Raw genomic sequence first — 9,017 nt, forward strand, 5'->3', positions numbered from 1 at the left:
ATTACGACATAATGTCAACCATTACCACTTTTATTTACATAAAAAAGACATTGATTGTTGAAAAATAGAAATAGATTAAATGTTTTTAGAAAGTTATATAGTAACTACACTTCACACATATATATATTTAATAATAAGAGTTAACCGTGAAGTACGGACTCACAGACCCTAATTATAAAAAAAGCTTCGCTTCTAAAAAATGATATTTTTATTTTATTCACACCCCTCTCTATCTAAATTTGATGAAGAACATCCTTTTTTAAAAGCGAAGCTTTTCTATAATTAGGGTCGGTCCGTCCGTCGGTCCGTCCGTCCGTCCGTACGTCCGTCCGTCCGTCACGGATAGCTTTTTTCGTTAATTTAGACATGTTAGAATTGTCCTATCGATTTCAAATTTTGCATGATGATTCATTTAGTAGTTAGGTACGATTTAGAAAGCGTAGCAACTCTATAATCATTACCAAAATGTCCGTACGTCCATTTTAAACATGTTGATTTTTTAACTTTTTTAAATAGCTTTTTTCGTTAATTTAGGCATGTTAGAATTGTCCTATCGATTTCAAATTTTGCATGGTGATTCCCGTAATAGTTAGGTACGAGTTAGAAAGCGTAGCAACTCTATAATCATTACCAGAATGTCCGTACGTCCATTTTAAACATGTTGATTTTTTTTTACATTTTTAACAACAAATTTGTATGTGACCTAATTATCCGATTGGTCTGATTTTTGGTATACTGATTCCTGGGACAACAAAGTACAATATTATAAGCGAAGCAACTCTATAATCAAGTCCTAAAAATGTAAGTATGTCCATAATCATTATTATTTTCAACAAATTTACTTACAATTTTGCTTTGACTCTTATACATTCGCATTCTGATTATTCAGTTCTTACATTATACAAGTGTTAATGTCCGTTTGTCCTACCGTTTCAGAGCTTCGCTTTTATGGATGTTGACATCCTTGTTTCTTTACAAAGTCATTAACACCTTTTTTCTTCATAAACAAGGAAGACAACATACATAAGTTGCAAAGCTAATATATTTTACTTTTTTAAATAAATTGGATTTAAGGCCGAGGGGGGTGGAGGTTTTGTCCCACCCAAAAGAAAATAGCTTAAAACGACAGCAGAACCTTTAGCAATAATCCATGAAGAGTACTAAAGCCCCATTGATTTAGCAGTTACTGAGATCTTAAGCTTCAGACGGATATACGGACTAACTTCGTTATTGTTCGCATTATTAAAGGTTGTCTATTTTTAAAAGCGAAGCTTTTATAATTAGGGTCGGTCCGTCCGTCCGTCTGTCCGTCCGTACGTCCGTCCGTCACAGAGAGTTAGCTCTTTTCGTTAATTTAAACAGGTTAGAATTGTCCTATCGATTCCAAACTTTGCATGGTGATTCCTATAGTAGTTAGGTACAATTAAGAAAGCGTAGCAACTCTATAAACAATACCAGAATGTCCGTACGTCCATTTTAAACATGTCGATTTTTAACTTTTTTGACAACAAATTTTTGTATGTTAAAATTATCCGATTCTTCTGATTTTTTGAAAACTGATTTCTATTACAACAAGGTACAATGTTATAAGCAAAGCATCTCTATAAACAAGTCCCAAATATGTAAGTATGTCCTTAAACAGTATTATCTATTTATGCAGTTTTGCAACAAATTTTCTTTAAATATTGTTTGTACTGATGCATTAATATTCTGCTAATTCAGTCCTGACAATCTACAAGTATTAATGTTCGTTTGTCCTTCCATTTTAGAGCTTCGCTTTTATGGATGTTGTCATCCTTGTTTCTCTTTCTCCCAGGGTTCTTGAGGGATAAGACAATAAATGATGTAAAGATGTCTAACTTCATAAATGATGAAAAGTACAATCAAGTCCTTGAGCCAACGGATGAGTGCTTATAAACATTTGGGTACCAATATAATTTCCAGTCCAATGACCTTTCCCTGCCTGAATATAACCTAACATTAACCATAAGCAAAGCTTGTAATTATTTTCAGTGTTCCAGAAAACCAGCCAAAAAAGAAACAGAATAGTTATTTCTCGCATTGTATTTTAAACAGCTTTCCGCAGATATAAAATGTACAATTATAATATCAAAACCAGTTTTATAGCCCCAAGATGCCACAGGCAGGGGCGCTAAAAAACTGGTTTTAATCTTATGATTGTACATTTTTATATTCATGGAAAACTGGATATAATACGAGGCTAGACATAGTTTTGATGAGAACCGTTCTAGTTTACCAGATATTGGTTTCGAATGAATACGAGAAATATGTATTACTTGAAACGTGTTGATCTTGTAGATTGTGTTGACCTCGTTAGAACTGAACTAAGTCGACAAGCATTTTATAAGAATGGTCATAACTTACATTATCGACGTGATGATATATTTAGTCTTAAAATGTTAGGACATTGTTTCAATCCTTCTATAAAAGTAAGAGGATGTTTGTCCGTCTGTATCGAAGGATCTCGCAAACCGCTGAATCGATATGGTTCTCCAAATAACCCCACCCAAACAAATATTATAATTTCTTAAAACTTATTAAGCCTAGCCGCTAGTTATTGATACACTACTATAAGAAACCTTTATCAACCATATAATATTAAAATATTATTTCAATAAGGAAATTTTCTTTGTTTATTTATTATCAGCAAGACAGAGATTATTTCTTGCCAATATTTTCAACTTTTTTAATTGCTAATTTTATTTATTGTTGTTTTAGCAAAAATGTAGGAATACCTTTATTATTTTTTTTTCTCATACTCTGTTAGTGTAAATTTACTTCTGCATATTGTCACAACTGCATCAGAGAGAGAAAGGGGATAATGGGCTATTCATTACTCTAGTCCCCAAAGTTTTAAAATAACGTTTTCTTATTCGTTGGCTTAACAAGTTTGGGGACTTTAGTGAATTTTTGTTGGTTGATTTGTTAGGTTGAGAGTTCAAACGTTTTAACTACTAAGTTTTATTTACAGAAGGGGTAATTTTGTGTATCATCATTGGGGATGTACAAAGATTTATCGACCATTTTCTTATCCCTTTATATTCCTTAGTGTTTCATATTCGTAATTAGTAATTTTCAAAAGTTTCAATATTTTAGTCTTCAGAAAAGGGTAATTTTGTTTATCATTAAAACAGCCAAGTAGCAGAAAACAATTTGCTAGCAGACGAAGAAGGTCCTTAACAGGGGGATCCAGTTAGTTGTCTGTGTGGTATCCGCCTAGGGTAAATGGCAGACACCAGAGTTCGAATAAAGACTACGGCAGTGTGAACAGACGTGGACACCTTACTATAGAGAAGCTACGCTTCTCTAGCATTCACTAGACAAGAATCAACATCTATTTCAGTTGTCACTTTATTGAAGGTGTAAAGGATACTAAAGCTATATACAACAAACAATAACTACATGGATAGGAATAAATGATCATAACATCAAAGCATTATAATACATATACAATAGTCAGTTTGGGCAATCATGATTCCCCATCCCTGGAAAGGGTGGGAGGAATTAAGAATACAGTTAACCATAATATAAATACATATGGATTAGGAATAAAGATAGTTAAAGATAAATCATACAGTAAAACATAGATAATTGCAATGGTTAGGTAGATGGCTATCCCTGTCTGGGGCAGGCAGGATAGCCCATGGAGCAGCACAATAGGTAGATAAGCATAGAGGGGTTGAGTGGTAGGTCTGGGTACTAAAGAGGGAAGGTTTGATGATTACTTGTGACAACAACAGTCTGTGTGGGGGTGATTCTATCAGGTGAGGGCAGGTTTAGATCCTTTATCCTCAGGGTTGAGGTGGTGCTGATAACTTGGTGGTTGAAGGGGAAGGTTCCGGTGCTTAAGATGGGAGAGGGAGGGGTAACACCCCTCCCTCCATTTGCAGGACAACTGAGAGATGAAACCAGTACCGTTATCTGACATATTTTCAGGTGGCCTTATAATTGTAGAATAACAGGATTTAGCTAGGTGCGTAGCATCACTATAATGTCCTGGTTTCTGCATGGTCCAGAGCTGCCGCATACCACAACTCTCCCCTCGGAAGGCTGGAGGGGTTGTCTGCACCGCCAGACTTCCGACAGTGGTTGCGGCCTTCAGTTTGTTGTCCTTGTGGAATGGGTCCGCCAGGATACCAGTTGCTGGACGGTGGTGGACTCCAGCCCTCCCCAGGTCTAACGGAATCGGCTATATCTGCTGGAGTAGCTGGTCCTGTTGGATATTCTGGCCGTTGGATGTGTACCTCTGAGGCCACCCTGGCAACCTCCAGGGGTGGCACAGCACATGAGGGGGCTTGGACCAACAGCCGCCTGGTATACACCTCTTCAGGTTTCTCCACTGGGCTGGTGGTCTCCATCGTGTTGGTCACCTTGCTGCTGGCAGGCTGGCTACTGGATGCAGGCGCAGTTTCTTCGCCCTCGGGGCTGGTCAGGTTCATTCGGCTTCCAGGGTCTCTGTCAACGCGGGCAGGTGGTGGTTGCCATACTGTAGGAGCGTTGCCTCCTTCAGGCTCATTCTGGACATTGGCAGGGTGGTGCATGGCAGTCCGACCTGCGGGGTAGGGAAAGGTAACAGTCCCTCCTTTATGCCGGCGGCTGTCTTGGATCTGCAAGGGTGGCTCCGCTCTAGTTGGCTGGGAGACAGGCCCATCCACGAACACTGCTGCTGGTGGACTGGAGGCACAAGGCTCCGGATTTCCTCCCCTAGCCTGAAGGGGTCCAGGCACATTGTCTCCATCTTGGGTAGACATAATTGTTGGGGATCCTCTACTTCTATGGTTAGGCTCGGCACTTGGCGCATCTAGTTGTGTTACTCCCCAGGCAGCGGTCAAAGCTTCTTCAGTTTGGCTGGTAATGGCTGATACCCTGGCTCCTGGGGCAGATGCAGGGGGCGCAGGCAAGTTTGGCCCAGCCCAAACTTCCTGGTACACCAGTGCAATACAATTACCCTGGCTTGGTTGAGGGAGGTAGACAGCTGGATGCAGTTGAGGGTGTGGGACAGCTGGACTCTCCCTGCTGGCTGGGGGCTCTGGCTGGCTGGGGGTGACGGGTGTCACCCCTTCCTCTGGGGCTGCGTGCTCCTTCCGGGGTCCAGGTATCTCGGTGGCGGCGACGGTTGTCGCCCCAGGCACCAGTGTGGGGGCGCTGGATAGCACCCCCCAGTCTTCACAGGGGTCCAGGTCTCTCGGTGGCGGCGACGGTTGTCGCCCCAGGCACCAGCGTGGGGCGCTGGATAGCACCCCCCAGTCTTCACAGGTGGCGGCGACGGTTGTCGCCCCAGACATCAGCTTGGTGGTGCAGGGAAGCACCTCTCGTTCCTTCCAGGTGGCGACGCCGGTTGGCGTCCCATACATCGACTCAGACTCGCTGGCTAGCGCCTCTTGCCTCTCCCACTCGGCGGCCGCCAGGGCCTCCTCGTACACCGTCCCGGTGGCGCTGGGTAGCGCCCCTCGGCTCTTGCTGGGGGTGACAGGGGTTACGGACACCGGTCCCCTGTGGTTGCGGCTGAGGTCCAGGCCAACCCGGTTGGGTTCAGCCGCTCCTCCCAGCACGTTGATCCTGGCCACCATGGTCCCAATCTGAGACACAGACTCCTGGGTAGCCGCGGCCCCAGCGGCGGCAGCTAGTTGGGGTGACGGCTGGGCATCTCCCTCCAGGTGGACCTGGGTGGCAGACTGGTTGCATGCAGGTTGTTGGGCGGCCTGGTGTTTCTTCATTGCCCGGTCCCCACCGGTTCTGCACTTGGCGGCTGTGTGGCCGTTGAAGCGGCAGCGCCCCTTCGTCCAGCTGGGTCCCATCAAGCCGGCTTCCCCAGGGTGTATCAACCTGCCAGGTCTCTCCTCCTCCAGTTGGGGCACCAGCTGACAAACAGGGTCTCCCCTACTAGGGGTCAGGCGGTGCTGGGCTGCTTGTGGTGGCTCCTTGGTTACATTCAGCCTCCTCCCCATACACACAGGTTCCTTCCATCCAACAGCGGCTCTCCTCCCCTGGGTGGCGAGGCCAGCCTCGGCCTTAGCTTCTGCAGGTGCTTCTCCACATGAGGGATCCTGCCTCTGGGTATGCCAGGTGGTTGGTAGCAAAGGCCGTTGATGGTGCCCGTCGGAAAGGGGGCTATGATCTCTGGGGGGTACCTGTGGCCAGTGTGTGGACAGGTACCCACAGGTGGACCAGCAAGGCCCAGAAGATGCCATACTGATGGTAGCCTGAACTGTATTCCGGACTGTCAGCAGACTGTTGGTAGCCACCTGAGTTGGGCCAGAGTTGCCAGCTGGTATGGCGTCCCTGCCAGGCTCCGTCAGCTGCTGGTGGGGAGCCCCTGCGGTGGTTCTGGTTTTGGCAAGGGGTGGCCTTCTTATTGACTTCCCTGGTTGGAGCTCTGCATCCTGGTGGGCCTCCATCTTCAGCAGCATGGGGGAACTTGGCTGGGACATGTGCAGTGGTTCAACAGAGTAGCGGCATCTGGTCTTGGAGTGTGGGGGAACAGCCTCACTGCTGCTGGTCAACCCTGCTCCCTCCGTGCTGGGTAAAGTCTTCCACTGCAGCAGGTCACCAGTCCCCATCCTTAGGCCGGTCCCCAGTCGTTCCATGCCTGGGGGCTCCCAGGGAGGCTTGGGTGGCGGCTCCCCCTCCCCCAGGTACGCGTCGGGCATCTGGGTGAAGAGCCTATTCCCCTGGGACAGCTCCCCATCCTCCAGCTTGGTGAGGCCAGCGCCAGGGAGGACCTTTCCACCCCAGAAACAGGTGGTACTGGCCCTAGGGCTGGGCCCCGTTGGAGTCTCAGTTCTGGTGGTAGTGTCCATCTTGGGGCTGGCCACTAAGTCTCTGAAGCTTGTCACCTTCTCATTAGGCTCAGTTGCATCGTTCAACACCCCCAGGAGGACACCTACAGGTTCAGTAATCCCCAGTCCAGTATTGCTATTTCTCGTGCGTTGAGCACCAACTGAACAGGAGCTGTGCAGCAGACATTCAGTCACCCTTCCAGACAAGGGCATCTCAGGGACCAGGGGTCTGCGACCTGGCATGTGTTTGATGTTCACTGTACTCAACACAGTAGGCCAAAGTAATAACAGAAGTAGTATCTTGTAGATATAGAAGCAGAGTAGAGTAGCTGCGCCGCAAGGAGGTTCGAGCCGGCTCACCCCTAGTATAAATACTATAGCTGTGTAATTAGGGTGGTAGTCCACGTAGCCGTAGGCTCGGTCCTCCTGGCTCAAGAGTTTCTGTGGCTGGCGCGCCCCCATGATAAGTAGCAGGGGGTTGGTCTGTTGGGGCCAGCGTCTTGTTTAACTGTTGAGCCTGAGTTGTTCTCCTTTCCAGTGTAGCTCTTGATTTCTGTGGTAACCAGCGGATCTTAGCTTAAAGGTAACAGGGAATATGTTAGGCATCCACAGATGTCTCTAGGAGCGTATCCGCTAGTAGATATATGGATAGGTAGGCTATCTATATATATACATGGCTACACGCCCATATATATATATATATACGTGTATAGGAATGTCCCCGGAGCTAGCTAGCTTTTCCTCCTTGCTCCAAAAAAAAATCACGCTTCCTCTGTATATAGTTCACAACTATGAGGGTCGATGGTCCAGGTACACACCACCACTGCCCAGTGTGGGGCAGCAAGTCAGGCTATGTCCACAGGGTGGGCGTACTTTCGTCCAGTTACCATATCAGTTTCCAGTGTTGTTTGGTGAGGTTAGTATTCACTTGATTGTACCCATGATACAAAAAAAACAACATTATTTATCACTTGGGTATTTATATATACATATATTTGTTTCACTAACCACTCAGCTTTGAAGTAGGGTTGGCAGGGCTAGGAGATGTTGAGGGTCTGAGCGGGTTTAAGGAACTGGTTTAGTTTTCCTTATCACACTGTAGACAGGGAGGGAGGAGCTTGCAAGTTTTTCTCCTAAAAAAATATCTCTGATGTATGCTATAGAGTGGCCCCTCTCCTGTGTGGGTGGGTGTGTGTGTGTGTGTGTGTGTGCGTGAAATCTCCTGTCCTTGCAACGCGCGTCCGCACTGTCAAATCCGCGCACACGGGGAAAACGCGCTCTCACCCCTCAACTCGCTCTCTCATTGGTCCGCTTCGTCCGTTGGATTTATGATATTTTCCGCACTCTGTTGCGCTACCCGTGGATGGCGCTCTGTGTGTCCGATCGCTAGCCCCACACTACAGACGGACTCAGTCTAGTGTGGGTAGGAAGGGGGAAGCGCGTGAGGGGACGGGGGTAACTCCGTCCGTTTCCCCTGTGAGGGAGGGAGGTAACTGTGTGCTGGTGTAATAGTGCCTTTTCTTCTTAACCCTAGGCTTATCTATTATATCACCCTGATTGTATTTGCCTTCAATGGAGAGGGGCTCCTCCCCTTCCCTTGGAATAAGGGGTGTATTGTTGTTGTGCTATAGGCTTGAGGTGATTTGATTGTATATCAGGGTCTTTATTATATTACATCTAGCTTCTATTTTTGTCCTTATCACAATTGCATAACAGATTTGTTTACTAGCCCTGTTCTATTTTTAGCTGTTATCACAATACACAATAAATCCAAGCCTGTTCTATTTTTAGATTTATCACAACACAACAATTTGTTTGCCAAGCTTTGCTCATAAATCTATTGTTTAGCCATTTTTCTAGATGGGTGGCTGCGTTGTAGCCTCTCAGGATACTTGGAGTTGACGTAGTTTTTCTCTGTTCTGGTGCACTACACTCGTATGTTGGCTCGCAGCTTGCAGCTATGTGGCGTGTTTCAGCCTATCGGCGGTAGGGAATGTCCCGTCCTGCTAGCGCCGCTTGCAGCTATGTGGCGTGTTTCAGCCTATCGGCGGCAGGGAATGTCCCGTCCTGCTAGCGCCGCTTATCCAAATCCAGCTGATGGCGGCAGGGAATGTCCCGTCCTGCTAGCGCCACTGGTTCGGATCCTGCTATCTCTTGCAGTAAAATTGGCCTATTTCCAGCCGTTTACACTTATTTGGCTTGTTTCAGCCGGTCCGC

This window comes from Acartia tonsa, chromosome 14 (genome assembly GCF_053477335.1).
Source record: "Acartia tonsa isolate MP-2025a chromosome 14, ASM5347733v1, whole genome shotgun sequence".
Classification (NCBI taxonomy): domain Eukaryota; kingdom Metazoa; phylum Arthropoda; class Copepoda; order Calanoida; family Acartiidae; genus Acartia; species Acartia tonsa.